A 25,990-nucleotide genomic window follows, 5' to 3' on the forward strand; every position below is an offset into this window, starting at 1 on the left:
ATCGCTGCTAGAGACACTGTGCTGCTCTCTAGGATAATGGTCTGTGCCTCCACTGCGCTGCTGTTGTCACCAAGTCGCTTGCGAAGGCCTTTTCGAAGAGGTTGCTCACAGTGTCGTTTCTTTAGAGTAACCCACAGGCATACGAGGATGCCAGTTCTGTGAAGGAAAATGCTCCCTGCCTCAGCCACTTGGGCGCCGTTTTGTACAGGAAAGGACACTCCGCCTTGCAGGTTCTTCCTTCCGGATTGCCACTCGCACTGGCGATGTCTCCTGAATCTCGCGGGGTTACAGTGCCGTCACAAGGTCCGTATCTCAGGCCTAGAACGGCAGAGCGTCCGGCAGCTTTGAAAGAGACCTTCGGCATTCTTCTGGCCTTCGGGGACGCTCCATGAGGAACAAGCTCCTCAGCAGCGTGCGTCTTTAGATCTTTCATGGCAGAACCTCTGTGGGCGAACTCATTCCTCCCCCCACGTGAGAGACGCACACAACCTGCCATTAGGGGGTGGAAGTCTTTAGAGTCCAGAAGCGAGGCTGGCGCTCCCTCTCAGCATTCCTGCACGGAACTGAGCCCGTGTGCGTGAGACCGTGAGAGGGGGCAAAGGCAGGCGTACCAGCGAGCTGTTCACGGTGCACGCTGACGCATCACCCTTCAAGCTCACGTTCATTTCATGGAGAGAACACGAGGCCTTGATGCGCTTTCCTGTGGTACGTAAACTTTGGTCGCGTCCCCTGGTGGGCACATCGGCTCAGGACTGCCCTGTCCCAAAGGCTCCAGGTGTGGAGCCCGACTGTTGGAGCTCAGCCTCACGTGGCTCTTTCACGGACGAGACCGGCTGTCAATGGGACCGTTCACGAGCTGGGGACCGTGCTGGCTGTTAGGAGTCGGCACACCAAGAGCCCTCCGAGGGAGAGGAGCTGCTGACGCTTGCCAGCACAGTGTCCAATTCCGAACTGCAACCTTTCCCTGTAAGAGGCTCCCGAAAGCTTCGACGCAGTTTCTCAGTTAGCTATAAATGGAGGCCAGTCACTTGGCAGACTCCCCCAATGCCCGGCCTCCCAGGCTGCGATACAGACACGCCGACTGCTTCAGCCAACTGGGACAGCTTGGAGTAAAAGTGAGACTCCTACGTGTCAAAGTACTTGCGTGACGCTGGCCAGAAGCTCAAACATTTAGGGCAGTGCATCAGGGCCCTTCGCCGCACACGGAGCAAGTTTGTTCTCATCTAGCCTCTGAATGCCGAGTTTCACCAGCTAGGAAGCAAACTTCGGGAAAGGTACTCAGGGTGCCGCCGATTCAAAATTCTTTCACCAGACAGCCCAAATCGTGTACGCCTCTTTGTATTTTCCATGGGCAGGACAAAATGGTGTCAACCCGCATGCCTCCAGCTGGGGGTGGGGTCGGGTGGGGTGGGGTGGGGGTGGGGGTTGGGCGACGTACACTTTCTCCATGGGAAACAGGCCCACGCCTTCAGTGTGAAAGGCCTCTACGCCTCTCTGCTTTCACAGCCCAGGCGTAGCCTGAGCTCTGAAAAGCTTCCAGAGCAGGAAGGTCAGAAAACCTTTGAACCACCCAGCAGGTGCAGCACAGAACAAGGGCTTCTCTCTTGGCCTTGAGAACACCCACTGCCCAGCGCTCCTTTGTGTACACACGTGGTGGAGGAAGGGTGCCGGATTCGGCTCCGTGAGTACTTCTCCGGGCCACGTAGTGTGAACGCAAGTAGATGAGCCCTACATCTCATGCCAGTCTCCTGTGCGAGTTGGACAAGTCAAACTCCCTGCTTGAATCCCGGGGTGGGTTAAGTACCCTTCGGGGAAGGATCGTTGCTTGGGACCCCGGGGCTGGTATCGAGGTGACTGTTCTGTGCATCCACTTCGCAGCTGTTCTCTCTCTGCGGGTTCTCTCCGCCTATTGCAGCCAAAAGGGACAGCTTAGGGTAAAGATAAAAACCCAGTGTGTAAACGTTCTTGCCTAGCCCTCGCCCCAAGCACAAGTGTATATGCCTCTGGTCAAAGGCTTTCGCCACAAGCTGAACACGTTTGGTCTCATCTAAGCCTCTGAAGCCCGAGTTTACCCAGCTACGAATCAAACTTCAGGAAAGGTGCTCAGGGTGATGCGGACTGCCAAGCGTTTCACCAGGCAGCCCAGATCGAGTACAAACACTTGTGTTTTAAACGGGCAGAGGAAATGGTGTCAAGAGCGCGCCTCCATCTCCCGGGCGACGAACACGTTCTTTCCATGAGACGCAAGCCCTTCCTCCAGTGTGAAAGGCCTCTACACTCTACACCTCTTGCGCTCGCAGGTGCCACCCGCTCTGAACATCTCCCAAAGGCACAGGGTCACGCAACGTGTGAACCACCGAGCGCGGGTGCAGCACACACCTAGGTCTTCGCTGTCGGCCTGAAAACACCCACGGCACAGGGCTTCTTTGGTGCACACACGTGGTAGCGGTCGGTGATGCATTCTGCTCCGTGAAACCTTCTCAGGGACACAGAGGGTGAGCGCACGTAGATTAGCCCTACACCTCATCCCTCTTTCTTGAGTGAGTTGTACTGCTATAAGGCAAAACTCCCTGCTGGAATCTCGGTGTGGCTTAAGTATCCTCCGGGAAGCGATCGCTGCTAGAGACACTGTGCTGCTCTCTAGGATAATGGTCTGTGCCTCCACTGCTCTGCTGTTGTCTCCAAGTCGCTTGCGAAGGCCTTTTCGAAGAGGTTGCTCACAGTGTCGTTTCTTTAGAGTAACCCACAGGCATACGAGGATGCCGGTTCTGTGAAGGAAAATGCTCCCTGCCTCAGCCACTTGGGCACCATTTTGTACAGGAAAGGACACTCCGCCTTGCAGGTTCTTCCTTCCGGATTGCCACTCGCACTGGCGATGTCTCCTGAATCTCGCGGGGTTACAGTGCCGTCACAAGGTCCGTATCTCAGGCCTAGAACGGCAGAGCATCCGGCAGCTTTGAAAGAGACCTTCGGCATTCTGCTGGCCTTCGGGGACGCTCCATGAGGAACAAGCTCCTCAGCAGCGTGCATCTTTAGATCTTTCATGGCAGAACCTCTGTGGGCGACCTCATTCCTCCCCCCACGTGAGAGACACACACAACCTGCCATTAGGGGGTGGAAGGCTTTAGAGTCCAGAAGCGAGGCTGGCGCTCCCACTCAGCATTCCTGCAGGGAACTGAGCCCGGGTGCGTGAGACCGTGAGAGGGGGCAAAGACAGGCGTACCAGCGAGCTGTTCACGGTGCACGCTGACGCAATACCCTTCAAGCTCACGTTCATTTCATGGAGAGAACACGAGGCCTTGATGCGCTTTCCTGTGGTACGTAAACTTTGGTCGCGTCCCCTGGTGGGCACATCGGCTCAGGACTGCCCTGTCCCAAAGGCTCCAGGTGTGGAGCCCGACTGTTGGAGCTCAGCCTCACGTGGCTCTTTCACGGACGAGACCGGCTCGCAATGGGACCGTTCACGAGCTGGGGACCGTGCTGGCTGTTAGGAGTCGGCACACCAAGAGCCCTCCGAGGGAGAGGAGCTGCTGTCGTTTACCAGCACAGTCTCCAATTCCGAACTGCAACCATTCCCTGTAAGAGGCTCCCGAAAGCTTCGACGCAGTTTCTCAGTTAGCTATAAATGGAGGCCAGTCACTTGGCAGACTCCCCCAACGCCCGGCCTCCCAGGCTGCGATATAGAAACGCTGACTGCTTCAGCCAACAGGGACAGCTTGGAGTAAAAGTGAGACTCCTAAGTGTCAAAGTACTTGCGTGACGCTGGCCAGAAGCTCAAACATTTAGGGCAGTGCATCAGAGCACTTCGCCACACGCGGAGCAAGTTTGTTCTCATCTAGCCTCTGAATGCCGAGTTTAACCAGCTAGGAAGCAAACTTCGGGAAATGTACTCAGGGTGCCGCCGATTCAAAATTCTTTCACCAGACAGCCCAAATCGTGTACGCCTCTTTGTATTTTCCATGGGCAGGACAAAATGGTGTCAACCCGCATGCCTCCAGCTGGGGGTGGGGTGGAGTGGGGTGGGGTGGGGGTGGGGGTTGGGCGACGTACACTTTCTCCATGGGAAACAGGTCCACGCCTTCAGTGTGAAAGGCCTCTACGCCTCTCTGCTTTCGCAGCCCAGGCGTAGCCTCAGCCGTGAAAAGCTTCCAGAGCAGGAAGGTCAGAAAACCTTTGAACCACCCAGCAGGTGCAGCACAGAACAAGGGCTTCTCTCTTGGCCTTGAGAAAACCCACTGCCCAGCACTCCTTTGTGTACACACGTGGTGGAGGAAGGGTGCTGGATTCGGCTCCGTGAGAAATTCTCCGGGCCACGTACTGTGAACGCAAGTAGATGAGCCCTACATCTCATGCCAGTCTCCTGTGCGAGTTGGACAAGGCGAACTCCCTGCTTGAATCCCGGGGTGGGTTAAGTACCCTCCGGGGAAGGATCGTTGCTTGGGACCCCGGGGCAGTATCGAGGTGACTGTTCTGTGTATCCACTTCGCAGCTGTTCTCTCTCCGCGGGTTCTCTCGGCCTGCTGCAGCCAAAAGGGACAGCTTAGGGTAAAGATAAAAACCCAGGGTGTAAACGTTCATGCCTAGCCCTCGCCCCAAGCACAAGCATATATGCCTCTGGTCAAAGGCTTTCGCCACAAGCTGAACACGTTTGGTCTCATCTAAGCCTCTGAAGCCCGAGTTTACCCAGCTACGAATCAAACTTCAGGAAAGGTGCTCAGGGTGATGCGGAGTGCCAAGCGTTTCACCAGGCAGCCCAGATCGAGTACAGACACTTGTGTTTTAAATGGGCAGAGGAAATGGTGTCAAGAGCGCGCCTCCATCTCCCGGGCGACGTACACGTTCTCTCCACAAGACGCAAGCCCTTCCTCCAGTGTGAAAGGCCTCTACACTCTACACCTCTTGCGCTCGCACCACGCAGGTGCCACCCGCTCTGAACATCTTCCAAAGGCACAGGGGTCACGCAACGTGTGAACCACCGAGCACGATGCAGCACACACCTAGGTCTTCGCTGTCGGCCTGAGAACACCCACGGCACAGGGCTTCTTTGGTGCACACACGTGGTAGCGGTCGGTGATGCATTCTGCTCTGTGAAACCTTCTCGGGGACACAGAGCGTGAGCGCACGTAGATTAGCCCTACACCTCATCCCTCTTTCTTGAGTGAGTTGTACTGCTATAAGGCAAAACTCCCTGCTGGAATCTCGGTGTGGCTTAAGTATCCTCCGGGAAGCGATCACTGCTAGAGACACTGTGCTGCTCTCTAGGATAATGGTCTGTGCCTCCACTGCGCTGCTGTTGTCTCCAAGTCGCTTGCGAAGGCCTTTTCGAAGAGGTTGCACACAGTGTCGTTTCTTTAGAGTAACCCACAGGCATACGAGGATGCCGGTTCTGTGAAGGAAAATGCTCCCTGCCTCAGCCACTTGGGCGCCATTTTGTAGAGGAAAGGACACTCCACCTTGAAGGTTCTTCCTTCCGGATTGCCACTCTCACTGGCGATGTCTCCTGAATCTCGCGGGGTTACAGTGCCGTCACAAGGTCCGTATCTCAGGCCTAGAACGGCATAGCGTCCGACAGCTTTGAAAGAGACCGTCGGCATTCTTCTGGCCTTCGGGGACGCTCCATGAGGAACAAGCTCCTCAGCAGCGTGCGTCTTTAGATCTTTCATGGCAGAACCTCTGTGGGCGACCTCATTCCTCCCCCCACGTGAGAGACACACACAACCTGCCATTAGGGGGTGGAAGGCTTTAGAGTCCAGAAGCGAGGCTGGCGCTCCCACTCAGCATTCCTGCACGGAACTGAGCCCGGGTGCGTGAGACTGTGAGAGGGGGGCAAAGACAGGCATACCAGCGAGCTGTTCACGGTGCACGCTGACGCATCACCCTTCAAGCTCACGTTCATTTCATGGAGAGAACACGAGGCCTTGATGCGCTTTCCTGTGGTACGTAAACTTTGTTCGCGTCCCCTGGTGGGCACATCGGCTCAGGACTGCCCTGTCCCAAAGGCTCCAGGTGTGGAGGCCGACTGTTGGAGCTCAGCCTCACGTGGCTCTTTCACGGACGAGACCGGCTCGCAATGGGATGGTTCACGAGCTGGGGACCATGCTGGCTGTTAGGAGTCGGCACACCAAGAGCCATCCGAGGTAGAGGAGCTGCTGACTTTTGCCAGCACAGTCTCCAATTCCGAACTGCAACCATTCCCTGTAAGAGGCTCCCGAAAGCTTCGACGCAGTTTCTCAGTTAGCTATAAATGGAGGCCAGTCACGTGGCAGACTCCCCCAACGCCCGGCCTCCCAGGCTGCGATACAGACACGCCGACTGCTTCAGCCAACAGGGACAGCTTGGAGTAAAAGTGAGACTGCTACGTGTCAAAGTACTTGCGTGACGCTGGCCAGAAGCTCAAACATTTAGGGCAGGGCATCAGGGCACTTCGCCGCATGCGGAGCAAGTTTGTTCTCATCTCGCCTCTGAATGCCGAGTTTAACCAGCTAGGAAGCAAACTTCGGGAAAGGTACTCAGGGTGCCGCCGATTCAAAATTCTCTCACCAGACAGCCCAAATCGTGTACGCCTCTTTGTATTTTCCATGCGCAGGACAAAATGGTGTCAACCCGCACGCCTCCAGCTGGGGGTGGGTTGGGGTGGGGTGGGGTGGGGTGGGGGTGGGGGTTGGGCGACGTACACTTTCTCCATGGGAAACAGGCCCACGCCTTCAGTGTGAAAGGCCTCTACGCCTCTCTGCTTTCGCAGCCCAGGCGTAGCCTCAGCTCTGAAAAGCTTCCAGAGCAGGAAGGTCAGAAAACCTTTGAACCACCCAGCAGGTGCAGCACAGAACAAGGGCTTCTCTCTTGGCCTTGAGAACACCCACTGCCCAGCGCTCCTTTGTGTACACACGTGGTGGAGGAAGGGTGCTGCATTCGGCTCCGTGAGAACTTCTCCGGGCCACGTACTGTGAACGCAAGTAGATGAGCCCTACATCTCATGCCAGTCTCCTGTGCGAGTTGGACAAGGCGAACTCCCAGCTTGAATCCCGGGGTGGGTTAAGTACCCTCCGGGGAAGGATCATTGCTTGGGACCCCGGGGCTGGTATCGAGGTGACTGTTCTGTGCATCCACTTCGCAGCTGTTCTCTCTCCGCGGGTTCTCTCCGCCTGCTGCAGCCAAAAGGGACAGCTTAGGGTAAAGATAAAAACCCAGTGTGTAAACGTTCTTGCCTAGCCCTCGCCCCAAGCACAAGCACATATGCCTCTGGTCAAAGGCTTTCGCCACAAGCTGAACACGTTTGGTCTCATCTAAGCCTCTGAAGCCCGAGTTTACCCAGCTACGAATCAAACTTCAGGAAAGGTGCTCAGGGTGATGTGGACTGCCAAGCGTTTCACCAGGCAGCCCAGATCGAGTACAAACACTTGTGTTTTAAACGGGCAGAGGAAATGGTGTCAAGAGCGCGCCTCCATCTCCCGGGTGACGTACACGTGCTCTCCACGAGACGCAAGCCCTTCCTCCAGTGTGAAAGGCCTCTACACTCTACACCTCTTGCGCTCGCAGCACGCAGGTGCCACCCGCTCTGAACATCTTCCAAAGGCACAGGGGTCACTCAACGTGTGAATCACCGAGCGCGGGTGCAGCACACACCTAGGTCTTCGCTGTAGGCCTGAGAACACCCATGGCACAGGGCTTCTTTGGTGCACACACGTGGTAGCGGTCGGTGATGCATTCTGCTCCGTGAAACCTTCTCAGGGACACAGAGCGTGAGCGCACGTAGATTAGCCCTACACCTCATCCCTCTTTCTTGAATGAGTTGTACTGCTATAAGGCAAAACTCCCTGCTGGAATCTCGGTGTGGCTTAAGTATCCTCCGGGAAGCGATCGCTGCTAGAGACACTGTGCTGCTCTCTAGGATCATGGTCTGTGCCTCCACTGTGCTGCTGTTGTCTCCAAGTCGCTTGCGAAGGCCTTTTCGAAGAGGTTGCTCACAGTGTCGTTTCTTTAGAGTAACCCACAGGCATACGAGGATGCCGGTTCTGTGAAGGAAAATGCTCCCTGCCTCAGCCACTTGGGCGCCGTTTTGTACAGGAAAGGACACTCCACCTTTAAGGTTCTTCCTTCCGGATTGCCACTCGCACTGGCGATGTCTCCTGAATCTCGCGGGGTTACAGTGCCATCACAAGGTCCGTATCTCAGGCCTAGAATGACAGAGCGTCCGGCAGCTTTGAAAGAGACCTTCGGCATTCTTCTGGCCTTCGGGGACACTCCATGAGGAACAAGCTCCTCAGCAGCGTGCGTCTTTAGATCTTTCATGGCAGAACCTCTGTGGGCAAACTCATTCCTCCCCCCACGTGAGAGACGCACACAACCTGCCATTAGGGGGTGGAAGGCTTTAGAGTCCAGAAGCGAGGCTGGCGCTCCCTCTCAGCATTCCTGCACGGAACTGAGCCCGTGTGCGTGAGACCGTGAGAGGGGGAAAAGGCAGGTGTACCAGCGAGCTGTTCACGGTGCACGCTGATGCATCACCCTTCAAGCTCACGTTCATTTCATGGAGAGAACACGAGGCCTTGATGTGCTTTCCTGTGGTACGTAAACTTTGGTCGCGTCCCCTGGTGGGCACATCGGCTCAGGACTGCCCTGTCCCAAAGGCTCCAGGTGTGGAGCCCGACTCTTGGATATCAGCCTCACATAGCTCTTTCACGGACGAGACCGGCTGTCAATGGGACAGTTCACGAGCTGGGGACTGTGCTGGCTGTTAGGAGTCGGCACACCAAGAGCCCTCCGAAGGAGAGGAGCTGCTGACGCTTGCCAGCACAGTCTCCAATTCCGAACTGCAACCTTTCCCTGTAAGAGGATCCCGAAAGCTTCGACGCAGTTTCTCAGTTAGTTATAAATGGAGGCCAGTCACTTGGCAGACTCCCCCAATGCCCGGCCTCCCAGGCTGCGATACAGACACGCCGACTGCTTCAGCCAACAGGGACAGCTTGGAGTAAAAGTGAGACTCCTACGTGTCAAAGTACTTGCGTGACGCTGGCCAGAAGCTCAAACATTTAGGGCAGGGCATCAGGGCCCTTCGCTGCACGCGGAGCAAGTTTGTTCTCATCTAGCCTCTGAATGCCGAGTTTAACCAGCTAGGAAGCAAACTTCGGGAAAGGTACTCAGGGTGCCGCCGATTCAAAATTCTTTCACCAGACAGCCCAAATCGTGTACGCCTCTTTGTATTTTCCATGGGCAGGACAAAATGGTGTCAACCCGTATGCCTCCAGCTGGGGGTGGGGTCGGGTGGGGTGGGGTGGGGGTGGGGGTTGGGCGACGTACACTTTCTCCATGGGAAACAGGACCACGCCTTCAGTGTGAAAGGCCTCTACGCCTCTCTGCTTTCGCAGCCCAGGCGTAGCCTCAGCTCTGAAAAGCTTCCAGAGCAGGAAGGTCAGAAAACCTTTGAACCACCCAGCAGGTGCAGCACAGAAAAAGGGCTTCTCTCTTGGCCTTGAGAACACCACTGCCCAGCGCTCCTTTGTGTACACACGTGGTGGAGGACGGGTGCCAGATTCGGCTCCGTGAGTACTTCTCCGGGCCACGTAGTGTGAACGCAAGTAGATGAGCCCTACATCTCATGCCAGTCTCCTGTGCGAGTTGGACAAGGCGAACTCCCTGCTTGAATCCCGGGGTGGGTTAAGTACCCTCCGGGGACGGATCGTTGCTTGGGACCCCGGTGCTGGTATCGAGGTGACTGTTCTGTGCATCCACTTCGCAGCTGTTCTCTCTCCGCGGGTTCTCTCCGCCTGCTGCAGCCAAAAGGGACAGCTTAGGGTAAAGATAAAAACCCAGGGTGTAAACGTTCTTGCCTAGCCCTCGCCCCAAGCACAAGCGTATATGCCTCTGGTCAAAGGCTTTCGCCACAAGCTGAACACATTTGGTCTCATCTAAGCCTCTGAAGCCCGAGTTTACCCAGCTACGAATCAAACTTCAGGAAAGGTGCTCAGGGTGATGCGGACTGCCAAGCGTTTCACCAGGCAGCCCAGATCGAGTACAAACACTTGTGTTTTAAACGGGCAGAGGAAATGGTGTCAAGAGCGCGCCTCCATCTCCCGGGCGATGAACACGTTCTCTCCATGAGACGCAAGCCCTTCCTCCAGTGTGAAAGGCCTCTACACTCTACACCTCTTGCGCTCACAGGTGCCACCCGCTCTGAACATCTTCCAAAGACACAGGGGTCACGCAACGTGTGAACCACCAAGCGCGGGTGCAGCACACACCTAGGTCTTCGCTGTCGGCCTGAGAACACCCACGGCACAGGGCTTCTTTGGTGCACACACGTGGTAGCGGTCGGTGATGCATTCTGCTCCGTGAAACCTTCTCAGGGACACAAAGCGTGAGCGCACGTAGATTAGCCCAACACCTCATCCCTCTTTCTTGAGTGAGTTGTACTGCTATAAGGCAAAACTCCCTGCTGGAATCTCGGTGTGGCTTAAGTATCCTCCGGGAAGCGATCGCTGCTAGAGACACTGTGCTGCTCTCTAGGATAATGGTCTGTGCCTCCACTGCGCTGCTGTTGTCTCCAAGTCGCTTGCGAAGGCCTTTTCGAAGAGGTTGCTCACAGTGTCGTTTCTTTAGAGTAACCCACAGGCATACGAGGATGCCGGTTCTGTGAAGGAAAATGCTCCCTGCCTCAGCCACTTGGGCACCGTTTTGTACAGGAAAGGACACTCCGCCTTGCAGGTTCTTCCTTCCGGATTGCCACTCGCACTGGCGATGTCTCCTGAATCTCGCGGGGTTACAGTGCCGTCACAAGGTCCGTAGCTCAGGCCTAGAACGGCAGAGCGTCCGGCAGCTTTTAAAGAGACCTTCGGCATTCTTCTGGCCTTCGGGGACGCTCCATGAGGAACAAGCTCCTCAGCAGCGTGCATCTTTAGATCTTTCATGGCAGAACCTCTGTGGGCGACCTCATTCCTCCCCCCACGTGAGAGACACACACAACCTGCCATTAGGGGGTGGAAGGCTTTAGAGTCCAGAAGCGAGGCTGGCGCTCCCACTCAGCATTCCTGCACGGAACTAAGCCCGGGTGCGTGAGACCGTGAGAGGGGGCAAAGACAGGCGTACCAGCGAGCTGTTCACGGTGCACGCTGACGCAATACCCTTCAAACTCACGTTCATTTCATGGAGAGAACATGAGGCCTTGATGCGCTTTCCTGTGGTACGTAAACTTTGTTCGCGTCCCCTGGTGGGCACATCGGCTCAGGACTGCCCTGTCCCAAAGGCTCCAGGTGTGGAGCCCGACTGTTGGAGCTCAGCCTCACGTGGCTCTTTCACGGACGAGACAGGCTCGCAATGGGACCGTTCACAAGCTGGGGACCGTGCTGGCTGTTAGGAGTCGGCACACCAAGAGCCCTCCGAGGGAGAGGAGCTGCTGTCGTTTACTAGCACAGTCTCCAATTCCGAACTGCAACCATTCCCTGTAAGAGGCTCCCGAAAGCTTCGACGCAGTTTCTCAGTTAGCTATAAATGGAGGCCAGTCACTTGGCAGACTCCCCCAACGCCCGGCCTCCCAGGCTGCGATACAGACACGCCGACTGCTTCAGCCAACAGGGACAGCTTGGAGTAAAAGGGAGACTCCTACGTGTCAAAGTACTTGCGTGACGCTGGCCAGAAGCTCAAACATTTAGGGCAGGGCATCAGGGCACTTCGCCGCATGCGGAGCAAGTTTGTTCTCATCTCGCCTCTGAATGCCGAGTTTAACCAGCTAGGAAGCAAACTTCGGGAAAGGTACTCAGGGTGCCGCCGATTCAAAATTCTTTCACCAGACAGCCCAAATCGTGTACGCCTCTTTGTATTTTCCATGGGCAGGACAAAATGGTGTCAACCCGCATGCCTCCAGCTGGGGGTGGGGTGGGGTGGGGTGGGGTGGGGGTGGGGGTTGGGCGACGTACACTTTCTCCATGGGAAACAGGCCCACGCCTTCAGTGTGAAAGGCCTCTACGCCTCTCTGCTTTCGCAGCCCAGGCGTAGCCTCAGCTCTGAAAAGCTTCCAGAGCAGGAAGGTCAGAAAACCTTTGAACCACCCAGCAGGTGCAGCACAGAACAAGGGCTTCTCTCTTGGCCTTGAGAACACCCACTGCCCAGCGCTCCTTTGTGTACACACGTGGTGGAGGAAGGGTGCCGGATTCGGCTCCGTGAGTACTTCTCCGGGCCACGTAGTGTGAACGCAAGTAGATGAGCCCTACATCTCATGCCAGTCTCCTGTGCGAGTTGGACAAGGCAAACTCCCTGCATGAATCCCGGGGTGGGTTAAGTACCCTCCGGGGAAGGATCGTTGCTTGGGACCCCGGGGCTGGTATCGAGGTGACTGTTCTGTGCATCCACTTCGCAGCTGTTCTCTCTCCGCGGGTTCTCTCCGCCTGCTGCAGCCAAAAGGCACAGCTTAGGGTAAAGATAAAAACCCAGGGTGTAAACGTTCTTGCCTAGCCCTCGCCCCAAGCAGAAGCGTATATGCCTCTGGTCAAAGGCTTTCGCCACAAGCTGAACCCGTTTGGTCTCATCTAAGCCTCTGAAGCCCGAGTTTACTCAGCTACGAATCAAACTTCAGGAAAGGTGCTCAGGGTGATGCGGACTGCCAAGCGTTTCACCAGGCAGCCCAGATCGAGTACAAACACTTGTGTTTTAAACGGGCAGAGGAAATGGTGTCAAGAGCGGGCCTCCATCTCCCGGGTGACGTACACGTGCTCTCCACAAGACGCAAGCCCTTCCTCCAGTGTGAAAGGCCTCTACACTCTACACCTCTTGCGCTCGCAGCACACAGGTGCCACCCGCTCTGAACATCTCCCAAAGGCACAGGGTCACGCAACGTGTGAACCACCGAGCGCGGGTGCAGCACACACCTAGGTCTTCGCTGTTGGCCTGAGAACACCCACGGCACAGGGCTTCTTTGGTGCACACACGTGGTAGCGGTCGGTGATGCATTCTCCTCCGTGAAACCTTCTCGGGGACACAGAGCGTGAGCACACGTAGATTAGCCCTACACCTCATCCCTCTTTCTTGAGTGAGTTGTACTGCTATAAGGCAAAACTCCCTGCTGGAATCTCGGTGTGCCTTAAGTATCCTCCGGGAAGCGATCGCTGCTAGAGACACTGTGCTGCTCTCTAGGATAATGGTCTGTGCCTCCACTGCGCTGCTGTTGTCTCCAAGTCGCTTGCGAAGGCCTTTTCGAAGAGGTTGCTCACAGTGTCGTTTCTTTAGAGTAACCCACAGGCATACGAGGATGCTGGTTCTGTGAAGGAAAATGCTCCCTGCCTCAGCCACTTGGGCGCCGTTTTGTACAGGAAAGGACACTCCGCCTTGCAGGTTCTTCCTTCCGGATTGCCACTCGCACTGACGATGTCTCCTGAATCTCGCGGGGTTACAGTGCCGTCACAAGGTCCGTATCTCAGGCCTAGAACGGCAGAGCGTCCGGCAGCTTTGAAAGAGACCTTCGGCATTCTTCTGGCCTTCGGGGACACTCCATGAGGAACAAGCTCCTCAGCAGCGTGCATCTTTAGATCTTTCATGGCAGAACCTCTGTGGGCGACCTCATTCCTCCCCCCACGTGAGAGACACACACAACCTGCCATTAGGGGGTGAAAGGCTTTAGAGTCCAGAAGCGAGGGTGGCGCTCCCACTCAGCATTCCTGCACGGAACTGAGCCCGGGTGCGTGAGACCGTGAGAGGGGGCCAAGACAGGCGTACCAGCGAGCTGTTCACGGTGCACGCTGACGCATCACCCTTCAAGCTCACGTTCATTTCATGGAGAGAACACGAGGCCTTGATGCGTTTTCCTGTGGTACGTAAACTTTGGTCGCATCCCCTGGTGGGCACATCGGCTCAGGACTGCCCTGTCCCAAAGGCTCCAGGTGTGGAGCCCGACTGTTGGAGCTCAGCCTCACGTGGCTCTTTCACGGACGAGACCGGCTCGCAATGGGACCGTTCACGAGCTGGGGACCGTGCTGGCTGTTAGGAGTCGGCACACCAAGAGCCCTCCGAGGGAGAGGAGCTGCTGTCGTTTACCAGCACAGTCTCCAATTCCGAACTGCAACCATTCCCTGTAAGAGGCTCCCGAAAGCTTCGACGCAGTTTCTCAGTTAGCTATAAATGGAGGCCAGTCACTTGGCAGACTCCCCCAACGCCCGGCCTCCCAGGCTGCGATACAGACACGCTGACTGCTTCAGCCAACAGGGACAGCTTGGAGTAAAAGTGAGATGCCTAAGTGTCAAAGTACTTGCGTGACGCTGGCCAGAAGCTCAAACATTTAGGGCAGGGCATCAGAGCACTTCGCCGCACGCGGAGCAAGTTTGTTCTCATCTAGCCTCTGAATGCCGAGTTTAACCAGCTAGGAAGCAAACTTCGGGAAAGGTACTCAGGGTGCCGCCGATTCAAAATTCTTTCACCAGACAGCCCAAATCGTGTACGCCTCTTTGTATTTTCCATGGGCAGGACAAAATGGTGTCAACCCGCATGCCTCCAGCTGGGGGTGGGGTGGGGTCGGGTGGGGTGGGGGTGGGGGTTGGGCGACGTACACTTTCTCCATGGGAAACAGGCCCACGCCTTCAGTGTGAAAGGCCTCTACGCCTCTCTGCTTTCACAGCCCAGGCGTAGCCTCAGCTCTGAAAAGCTTCCAGAGCAGGAAGGTCAGAAAACCTTTGAACCACCCAGCAGGTGCAGCACAGAACAAGGGCTTCTCTCTTGGCCTTGAGAACACCCACTGCCCAGCGCTCCTTTGTGTACACACGTGGTGGAGGAAGGGTGCCGGATTCGGCTCCGTGAGTACTTCTCCGGGCCACGTAGTGTGAACGCAAGTAGATGAGCCCTACATCTTATGCCAGTCTCCTGTGCGAGTTGGACAAGGCAAACTCCCTGCATGAATCCCGGGGTGGGTTAAGTACCCTCCGGGGAAGGATCGTTGCTTGGGACCCCGGGGCTGGTATCGAGGTGACTGTTCTGTGCATCCACTTCGCAGCTGTTCTCTCTCCGCGGGTTCTCTCCGCCTGCTGCAGCCAAAAGGGACAGCTTAGGGTAAAGATAAAAACCCAGTGTGTAAACGTTCTTGCCTAGCCCTCGCCCCAAGCACAAGTGTATATGCCTCTGGTCAAAGGCTTTCGCCACAAGCTGAACACGTTTGGTTTCATCTAAGCCTCTGAAGCCCGAGTTTACCCAGCTACGAATCAAACTTCAGGAAAGGTGCTCAGGGTGATGCGGACTGCCAAGCGTTTCACCAGGCAGCCCAGATCGAGTACAAACACTTGTGTTTTAAACGGGCAGAGGAAATGGTGTCAAGAGCGCGCCTCCATCTCCCGTGCGGCGAACACGTTCTCTCCATGAGACGCAAGCCCTTCCTCCAGTGTGAAAGGCCTCTACACTCTACACCTCTTGCGCTCGCAGGTGCCACCCGCTCTGAACATCTCCCAAAGGCACAGGGTCACGCAACCTGTGAACCACCGAGCGCGGGTGCAGCACACACCTAGGTCTTTGCTGTCGGCCTGAGAACACCCACGGCACAGGGCTTCTTTGGTGCACACACGTGGTAGCGGTCAGTGATGCATTCTGCTCCGTGAAACCTTCTCAGGGACACAGAGCGTGAGCGCACGTAGATTAGCCCTACACCTCATCCCTCTTTCTTGAGTGAGTTGTACTGCTATAAGGCAAAACTCCCTGCTGGAATCTCGGTGTGGCTTAAGTATCCTCCGGGAAGCGATCGCTGCTAGAGACACTGTGCTGCTCTCTAGGATAATGGTCTGTGCCTCCACTGCGCTGCTGTTGTCTCCAAGTCGCTTGCGAAGGCCTTTTCGAAGAGGTTGCTCACAGTGTCGTTTCTTTAGAGTAACCCACAGGCATACGAGGATGCCGGTTCTGTGAAGGAAAATGCTCCCTGCCTCAGCCACTTGGGCACCGTTTTGTACAGGAAAGGACACTCCGCCTTGCAGGTTCTTCCTTCCGGATTGCCAGTCGCACTGGCGATGTCTCCTGAATCTCGCGGGGTTACAGTGCCGTCACAAGGTCCGTATCTCAGGCCTAGAACGGCAGAGTGTCCGGCAGGTTTGAATGAGACCTTCGGCATTCTTCTGGCCTTCGGGGACGCTCCATGAGGAACAAGCTCCTCAGCAGCGTGCATCTTTAGATCTTTCATGGCAGAACCTCTGTGGGCGACCTCATTCCTCCCCCCACGTGAGAGACACACACAACCTGCCATTAGGGGGTGGAAGGCTTTAGAGTCCAGAAGCGAGGCTGGCGCTCCCACTCAGCATTCCTGCACGGAACTGAGCCCGGGTGCGTGAGACCGTGAGAGGGGGCAAAGACAGGCGTACCAGCGAGCTGTTCACGGTGCACGCTGACGCAATACCCTTCAAGCTCACGTTCATTTCATGGAGAGAACACGAGGCCTTGATGCGCTTTCCTGTGGTACGTAAACTTTGTTCGCGTCCCCTGGTGGGCACATCGGCTCAGGACTGCCCTGTCCCAAAGGCTCCAGGTGTGGAGCCCGACTGTTGGAGCTCAGCCTCACGTGGCTCTTTCACGGACGAGACCGGCTCGCAATGGGACCGTTCACGAGCTGGGGACCGTGCTGGCTGTTAGGAGTCGGCACACCAAGAGCCCTCCGAGGGAGAGGAGCTGCTGTCGTTTACTAGCACAGTCTCCAATTCCGAACTGCAACCATTCCCTGTAAGAGGCTCCCGAAAGCTTCGACGCAGTTTCTCAGTTAGCTATAAATGGAGGCCAGTCACTTGGCAGACTCCCCCAACGCCCGGCCTCCCAGGCTGCGATACAGACACGCCGACTGCTTCAGCCAACAGGGACAGCTTGGAGTAAAAGTGAGACTCCTACGTGTCAAAGTACTTGCGTGACGCTGGCCAGAAGCTCAAACATTTAGGGCAGTGCATCAGAGCACTTCGCCTCACGCGGAGCAAGTTTGTTCTCATCTAGCCTCTGAATGCCGAGTTTAACCAGCTAGGAAGCAAACTTCGGGAAAGGTACTCAGGGTGCCGCCGATTCAAAATTCTTTCACCAGACAGCCCAAATCGTGTACGCCTCTTTGTATTTTCCATGGGCAGGACAAAATGGTGTCAACCCACATGCCTCCAGCTGGGGGTGGGGTGGGGTGGGGTGGGGTGGGGTGGGGTGGGGTGGGGGTGGGCTTGGGCGACGTACACTTTCTCCATGGGAAACAGGCCCACGCCTTCAGTGTGAAAGGCCTCTACGCCTCTCTGCTTTTGCAGCCCAGGCATAGCCTCAGCTCTGAAAAGCTTCCAGAGCAGGAAGGTCAGAAAACCTTTGAACCACCCAGCAGGTGCAGCACAGAACAAGGGCTTCTCTCTTGGCCTTGAGAACACCCACTGCCCAGCGCTCCTTTGTGTACACACGTGGTGGAGGAAGGGTGCTGGATTCGGCTCCGTGAGAACTTCTCCGGGCCACGTAGTGTGAACGCAAGTAGATGAGCCCTACATCTCATGCCAGTCTCCTGTGCGAGTTGGACAAGGCGAACTCCCTGCTTGAATCCCGGGGTGGGTTAAGTACCCTCAGGGGAAGGATTGTTGCTTGGGACCCCGGGGCTGGTATCGAGGTGACTGTTCTGTGCATCCACTTCGCAGCTGTTCTCTCTCCGCAGGTTCTCTCCGCCTGCTGCAGCCAAAAGGGACAGCTTAGGGTAAAGATAAAAACCCAGGGTGTAAACATTCTTGCCTAGCCCTCGCCCCAAGCACAAGCGTATATGCCTCTGGTCAAAGGCTTTCGCCACAAGCTGAACACGTTTGGTCTCATCTAAGCCTCTGAAGCCCGAGTTTACCCAGCTACGAATCAAACTTCAGGAAAGGTGCTCAGGGTGATGCGGACTGCCAAGCGTTTCACCAGGCAGCCCAGATCGAGTACAAACACTTGTGTTTTAAATGGGCAGAGGAAATGGTGTCAAGAGTGCGACTCCATCTCCCGGGCGACGTACACGTTCTCTCCATGAGACGCAAGCCCTTCCTCCAGTGTGAAAGGCCTCTACACTCTACACCTCTTGCGCTCGCAGCACGCAGGTGCCACCCGCTCTGAACATCTTCCAAAGGCACAGGGGTCAAACAACGTGTGAAACACCGAGCGCGGGTGCAGCACACACCTAGGTCTTCGCTGTCGGCCTGAGAACACCCACGGCACAGGGCTTCTTTGGTGCACACACGTGGTAGCGGTCGGTGATGCATTCTGCTCCGTGAAACCTTCTCGGGGACACAGAGCGTGAGCGCACGTAGATTAGCCCTACACCTCATCCCTCTTTCTTGAGTGAGTTGTACTGCTATAAGGCAAAACTCCCTGCTGGAATCTCGGTGTGGCTTAAGTATCCTCCGGGAAGCGATCGCTGCTAGAGACACTGTGCTGCTCTCTAGGACAATGGTCTGTGCCTCCACTGCGCTGCTGTTGTCTCCAAGTCGCTTGCGAAGGCCTTTTCGAAGAGGTTGCTCACAGTGTCGTTTCTTTAGAGTAACCCACAGGCATACGAGGATGCCGGTTCTGTGAAGGAAAATGCTCCCTGCCTCAGCCACTTGGGCGCCGTTTTGTACAGGAAAGGACACTCCGCCTTGGAGGTTCTTCCTTCCGGATTGCCACTCGCACTGGCGATGTCTCCTGAATCTCGCGGGGTTACAGTGCCGTCACAAGGTCCGTATCTCAGGCCTAGAATGGCAGAGCGTCCGGCAGCTTTGAAAGAGACCGTCGGCATTCTTCTGGCCTTCGGGGACGCTCCATGAGGAACAAGCTCCTCAGCAGCGTGCGTCTTTAGATCTTTCATGGCAGAACCTCTGTGGGCGACCTCATTCCTCCCCCCACGTGAGAGACACACACAACCTGCCATTAGGGGGTGGAAGGCTTTCGAGTCCAGAAGCGAGGCTGGCGCTCCCACTCAGCATTCCTGCACGGAACTGAGCCCGGGTGCGTGAGACCGTGAGAGGGGGCAAAGACAGGCGTACCAGCGAGCTGTTCACGGTGCACGCAGACGCATCACCCTTCAAGCTCACGTTCATTTCATGGAGAGAACACGAGGCCTTGATGCGCTTTCCTGTGGTACGTAAACTTTGGTCGCGTCCCATGGTGGGCACATCGGCTCAGGACTGCCCTGTCCCAAAGGCTCCAGGTGTGGAGCCCGACTGTTGGAGCTCAGCCTCACGTGGCTCTTTCACGGACGAGACCGGCTCGCAATGGGACCATTCACGAGCTGGGGACCGTGCTGGCTGTTAGGAGTCGGCACACCAAGAGCCCTCCGAGGGAGAGGAGCTGCTGACGTTTGCCAGCACAGTCTCCAAATCCCAACTGCAACCGTTCCCTGTAAGAGGCTCCCGAAATCTTCGACGCAGTTTCTCAGTTAGCTATAAATGGAGGCCAGTCACTTGGCAGACTCCCCCAACGCCCGGCCTCCCAGGCTGCAATACAGACACGCCGACTGCTTCAGCCAACAGGGACAGCTTGGAGTAAAAGTGAGACTACTACGTGTCAAAGTACTTGCGTGACGCTGGCCAGAAGCTCAAACATTTAGGGCAGGGCATCAGGGCACTTCGCCGCACGCGGGGCAAGTTTGTTCTCATCTCGCCTCTGAATGCCGAGTTTAACCAGCTAGGAAGCAAACTTCGGGAAAGGTACTCAGGGTGCCGCCGATTCAAAATTCTCTCACCAGACAGCCCAAATCGTGTACGCCTCTTTGTATTTTCCATGGGCAGGACAAAATGGTGTCAACCCGCATGCCTCCAGCTGGGGGTGGGTTGGGTTGGGGTGGGGTGGGGTGGGGTGGGATAGGGGTGGGGGTTGGGCGACGTACACTTTCTCCATGGGAAACAGGCCCACGTCTTCAGTGTGAAAGGCCTCTATGCCTCTCTGCTTTCGCAGCCCAGGCGTAGCCTCAGCTCTGAAAAGCTTCCAGAGCAGGAAGGTCAGAAAACCTTTGAACCACCCAGCAGGTGCAGCACAGAACAAGGGCTTCTCTCTTGGCCTTGAGAACACCCACTGCCCAGCGCTCCTTTGTGTACACACGTGGTGGAGGAAGGGTGCTGGATTCGGCTCCGTGAGAACTACTCCGGGCCACGTATTGTGAACGCAAGTAGATGAGCCCTACATCTCATGCCAGTCTCCTGTGCGAGTTGGACAACGCGAACTCCCTGCTTGAATCCCGGGGTGGGTTAAGTACCCTCCGGGGAAGGATCGTTGCTTGGGACCCCGGGGCTGGTATCGAGGTGACTGTCCTGTGCATCCACTTCGCAGCTGTTCTCTCTCCGCGGGTTCTCTCCGCCTGCTGCAGCCAAAAGGGACAGCTTAGGGTAAAGGTAAAAACCCAGGGTGTAAACGTTCTTGCCTAGCCCTCGCCCCAAGCACAAGCATATATGCCTCTGGTCAAAGGCTTTCGCCACAAGCTGAACACGTTTGGTCTCATCTAAGCCTCTGAAGCCCGAGTTTACCCAGCTACGAATCAAACTTCAGGAAAGGTGCTCAGGTTGATGCGGACTGCCAAGCGTTTCACCAGGCAGCCCAGATCGAGTACAAACACTTGTGTTTTAAACGGGCAGAGGAAATGGTGTCAAGAGCGCGCCTCCATCTCCCGGGAGACGTACACGTTCTCTCCATGAGACGTAAGCCCTTCCTCCAGTGTGAAAGGCCTCTACACTCTACACCTCTTGCGCTCGCAGCACGCAGGTGCCACCCGCTCTGAACATCTTCCAAAGGCACAGGGGTCACGCAACGTGTGAACCACCGAGCGTGGTTGCAGCACACACCTAGGTCTTCGCTGTCGGCCTGAGAACACCCACGGCACAGGGCTTCTTTGGTGCACACACGTGGTAGTGGTCGGTGATGCATTCTGCTCCGTGAAACCTTCTCGGGGACACAGAGCGTGAGCGCACGTAGATTAGCCCTATACCTCATCCCTCTTTCTTGAGTGAGTTGTACTGCTATAAGGCAAAACTCCCTGCTGGAATCTCGGTGTGGCTTAAGTATCCTCCGGGAAGCGATCGCTGCTAGAGACACTGTGCTGCTCTCTAGGATAATGGTCTGTGCCTCCACTGCGCTGCTGTTGTCTCCAAGTCACTTGCGAAGGCCTTTTCGAAGAGGTTGCTCACAGTGTCGTTTATTTAGAGTAACCCACAGGCATACGAGGATGCCGGTTCTGTGAAGGAAAATGCTCCCTGCCTCAGCCACTTGGGCGCCGTTTTGTACAGGAAAGGACACTCTGCCTTGAAGGTTCTTCCTTCCGGATTGCCACTCGCACTGGCGATGTCTCCTGAATCTCGCGGGGTTACAGTGCCGTCACAAGGTCCGTATCTCAGGCCTAGAACGGCAGTGCCCGGCAGGTTTGAAAGAGTCCGTCGGCATTCTTCTGGCCTTCGGGGAAGCTCCATGAGGAACAAGCTCCTCAGCAGCGTGCGTCTTTAGATCTTTCATGGCAGAACCTCTGTGGGCGACCTCATTACTCCCCCCACATGAGAGACACACACAACCTGCCATTAGGGGGTGGAAGGCTTTAGAGTCCAGAAGCGAGGCTGGCGCTCCCACTCAGCATTCCTGCACGGAACTGAGCCAGGGTGCGTGAGACCGTAAGAGGTGGCAAAGACAGACGTACCAGCGAGCTGTTCATGGTGCACGCTGACGCATCACCCTTCAAGCTCACGTTCATTTCATGGAGAGAACACGAGGCCTTGATGCGCTTTCCTGTGGTACGTAAACTTTGGTCGCGTCCCCTGGTGGGCACATCGGCTCAGGACTGCCCTGTCCCAAAGGCTCCACGTGTGGAGCCCGAGTGTTGGAGCTCAGCCTCACGTGGCTCTTTCACGGACGAGACCGGCTCGCAATGGGACCGTTCACGAGCTGGGGACCGTGCTGGCTGTTAGGAGTCGGCACACCAAGAGCCCTCCGAGGGAGAGGAGCTGCTGACGTTTGCCATCACAGTCTCCTATTCCGAACTGCAACCATTCCCTGTAAGAGGCTCCCGAAAGCTTCGACGCAGTTTCTCAGTTAGCTATAAATGGAGGCCAGTCACTTGGCAGACTCCCCCAACGCCCGGCCTCCCAGGCTGCGATACAGACACGCCGACTGCTTCAGCCAACAGGGACAGCTTGGAGTAAAAGTGAGACTCCTACGTGTCAAAGTACTTGCGTGACGCTGGCCAGAAGCTCAAACATTTAGGGCAGGACATCAAGGCACTTCGCCGCACGCGGAGCAAGTTTGTTCTCATCTCGCCTCTGAATGCCGAGTTTAACCAGCTAGGAAGCAAACTTCGGGAAAGGTACTCAGGGTGCCGCCAATTCAAAATTCTCTCACCAGACAGCCCAAATCGTGTACGTCTCTTTGTATTTTCCATGGGCAGGACAAAATGGTGGCAACCCGCACGCCTCCAGCTGGGTGTGGGTTGGGGTGGGGTGGGGTGGGGTGGGGTGGGTTGGGGTGGGGGTGGGGGTTGGGCGACGTACACTTTCTCCATGGGAAACAGGCCCACGCCTTCAGTGTGAAAGGCCTCTACGCCTCTCTGCTTTCGCAGCCCAGGCGTAGCCTCAGCTCTGAAAAGCTTCCAGAGCAGGAAGGTCAGAAAAACTTTGAACCACCCAGCAGGTGCAGCACAGAACAAGGGCTTCTCTCTTGGCCTTGAGATCACCCACTGCCCAGCGCTCCTTTGTGTACACACGTGGTGGAGGAAGGGTGCTGCATTCGGCTCCGTGAGAACTTCTCCGGGCCACGTAGTGTGAACGCAAGTAGATGAGCCCTACATCTCATGCCAGTCTCCTGTGCGAGTTGGACAAGGTGAACTCCCTGCTTGAATCCCGGGGTGGGTTAAGTACCCTCCGGGGAAGGATCGTTGCTTGGGACCCCGGGGCTGGTATCGAGGTGACTGTTCTGTGCATCCACTTCGCAGCTGTTCTCTCTCCGCGGGTTCTCTCTGCCTGCTGCAGCCAAAAATGACAGCTTAGGGTAAAGATAAAAACCCAGGGTGTAAACATTCTTGCCTAGCCCTCGCCCCAAGCACAAGCGTATATGCCTCTGGTCAAAGGCTTTCGCCACAAGCTGAACACGTTTGGTCTCATCTAAGCCTCTGAATCCCGAGTTTACCCAGCTACGAATCACACTTCAGGAAAGGTGCTCAGGGTGATGCGGACTGCCAAGCGTTTCACCAGGCAGCCCAGATCGAGTACAAACACTTGTGTTTTAAACGGGCAGAGGAAATGGTGTCAAGAGCGCACCTCCATCTCCCAGGCGACGTACACGTTCTCTCCACGAGACGCAAGACCTTCCTCCAGTGTGAAAGGCCTCTACACTCTACACCTCTTGCGCTCGCAGCACACAGGTGCCACCCGCTCTGAACATCTTCCAAAGGCACAGGCGTCACGCAACTTGTGACCCACCGAGCGCGGGTGCAGCACACACCTAGGTCTTCGCTGTCGGCCTGAGAACACCCACGGCACAGGGCTTCTTTGGTGCACACACGTGGTAGCGGTCGGTGATGCATTCTGCTCCGTGAAACCTTCTCGGGGACAAAGAGCGTGAGTGCACGTAGACTAGCCCTACACCTCATCCCTCTTTCTTGAGTGAGTTGTACTGCTATAAGGCAAAACTCCCTGCTGGAATCTCGGTGTGGCTTAAGTATCCTCCGGGAAGCGATCGCTGCTAGAGACACTGTGCTGCTCTCTAGGATAATGGTCTGTGCCTCCACTGCGTTGCTGTTGTCTCCAAGTCGCTTGCGAAGGTCTTTTCAAAGAGGTTGCTCACAGTGTCGTTTCTTTAGAGTAACCCACAGGCATACGAGGATGCCGGTTCTGTGAAGGAAAATGCTCCCTGCCTCAGCCACTTGGGCGCCGTTATGTACAGGAAAGGACACTCCGCCTTGGAGGTTCTTCCTTCCGGATTGCCACTCGCACTGGCGATGTCTCCTGAATCTCGCGGGGTTACAGTGCCGTCACAAGGTCCGTATCTCAGGCCTAGAACGGCAGAGCATCCGGCAGGTTTGAAAGAGTCCGTCGGCATTCTTCTGGCCTTCGGGGATGCTCCATGAGGAACAAGCTCCTCAGCAGCGTGCGTCTTTAGATCTTTCATGGCAGAACCTCTGTGGGCGACCTCATTGCTCCCCCCACGTGAGAGACACACACAACCTGCCATTAGGGGGTGGAAGGCTTTAGAGTCCAGAAGCGAGGCTGGCGCTCCCACTCAGCATTCCTGCACGGAACTGAGCCCGGGTGCGTGAGACCGTGAGTGGGGGAAAAGACAGGCGTACCAGCGAGCTGTTCACGGTGCACGCTGACGCATCACCCTTCAAGCTCACGTTCATTTCATGGAGAGAACACGAGGCCTTGATGCGCTTTCCTGTGGTACGTAAACTTTGGTCGCGTCCCCTGGTGGTCACATCGGCTCAGGACTGCCCTGTCCCAAAAGCTCCAGGTGTGGAGCCCGACTGTTGGAGCTCAGCCTCACGTGGCTCTTTCACGGACGAGACCGGCTCGCAATGTTACCGTTCACGAGCTGGGGACCGTGCTGGCTGTTAGGGGTCGGCACACCAAGAGCCCTCCGAGGGAGAGGAGCTGCTGATGTTTGCCAGCACAGTCTCCAATTCCCAACTGCAACCATTCCCTGTAAGAGGCTCCCGAAAGCTTCGACGCAGTTCCTCAGTTAGCTATAAATGGAGGCCAGTCACTTGGCAGACTCCCCCAACGCCCGGCCTCCCAGGCTGCGATACAGACACGCCGACTGCTTCAGCCAACAGGGACAGCTTGGAGTAAAAGTGAGACTCCTACGTGTCAAAGTACTTGCGTGACGCTGGCCAGAAGCTCAAACATTTAGGGCAGGGCATCAGGGCACTTCGCCGCACGCGGAGCAAGTTTGTTCTCATCTCGCCTCTGAATGCCGAGTTTAACCAGCTAGGAAGAAAACTTCGGGAAAGGTACTCAGGGTGCCACCGATTCAAAATTCTTTCACCAGACAGCCCAAATCGTGTACGCCTCTTTGTATTTTCCATGGGCAGGACAAAATGGTGTCAACCCGCACGCCTCCAGCTGGGGGTGGGTTGGGGTGGGTTGGGGTGGGGTGGGGGTGGGGGTTGGGCGACGTACACTTTCTCCATGGGAACAGGCCCACACCTTCAGTGTGAAAGGCCTCTACGCCTCTCTGCTTTCACAGCCCAGGCGTAGCCTCAGCTCTGAAAAGCTTCCAGAGCAGGAAGGTCAGAAAAACTTTGAACCACCCAGCAGGTGCAGCACAGAACAAGGGCTTCTCTCTTGGCCTTGAGAACACCCACTGCCCAGCGCTCCTTTGTGTACACACGTGGTGGAGGAAGGATGCTGCATTCGGCTCCGTGAGAACTTCTCCGGGCCACGTAGTGTGAACGCAAGTAGATGAGCCCTACATCTCATGCCAGTCTCCTGTGCGAGTTGGACAAGGCGAACTCCCTGCTTGAATCCCGGGGTGGGTTAAGTACCCTCCGGGGACGGATCGTTGCTTGGGACCCCGGGGCTGGTATCGAGGTGACTGTTCTGTGCATCCACTTCGCAGCTGTTCTCTCTCCGCGGGTTCTCTCCGCCTGCTGCAGCCAAAAGGGACAGCTTAGGGTAAAGATAAAAACCCAGGGTGTAAACGTTCTTGCCTAGCCCTTGCCCCAAGCACAAGCATATATGCCTCTGGTCAAAGGCTTTCGCCACAACCTGAACACGTTTGGTCTCATCTAAGCCTCTGAAGCCCGAGTTTACCCAGCTACGAATCAAACTTCAGGAAAGATGCTCAGGGTGATGCGGACTGCTAAGCGTTTCACCAGGCAGCCCAGATCGAGTACAAACACTTGTGTTATAAACGGGCAGATGAAATGGTGTGAAGAGCGCGCCTCCATCTCCCGGGCGACGTACACGTTCTCTCCACGAGACGCAAGCCCTTCCTCCAGTGTGAAAGGCCTCTACACTCTACACCTCTTGCGCTCGCAGCACGCAGGTGCCACCTGCTCTGAACATCTTCCAAAGGCACAGGGGTCACGCAACGTGTGAACCACCGAGCGCGGGTGTAG

This window comes from Orcinus orca, chromosome 14 (genome assembly GCF_937001465.1).
Source record: "Orcinus orca chromosome 14, mOrcOrc1.1, whole genome shotgun sequence".
Taxonomy (NCBI): Eukaryota; Metazoa; Chordata; class Mammalia; order Artiodactyla; family Delphinidae; genus Orcinus; species Orcinus orca.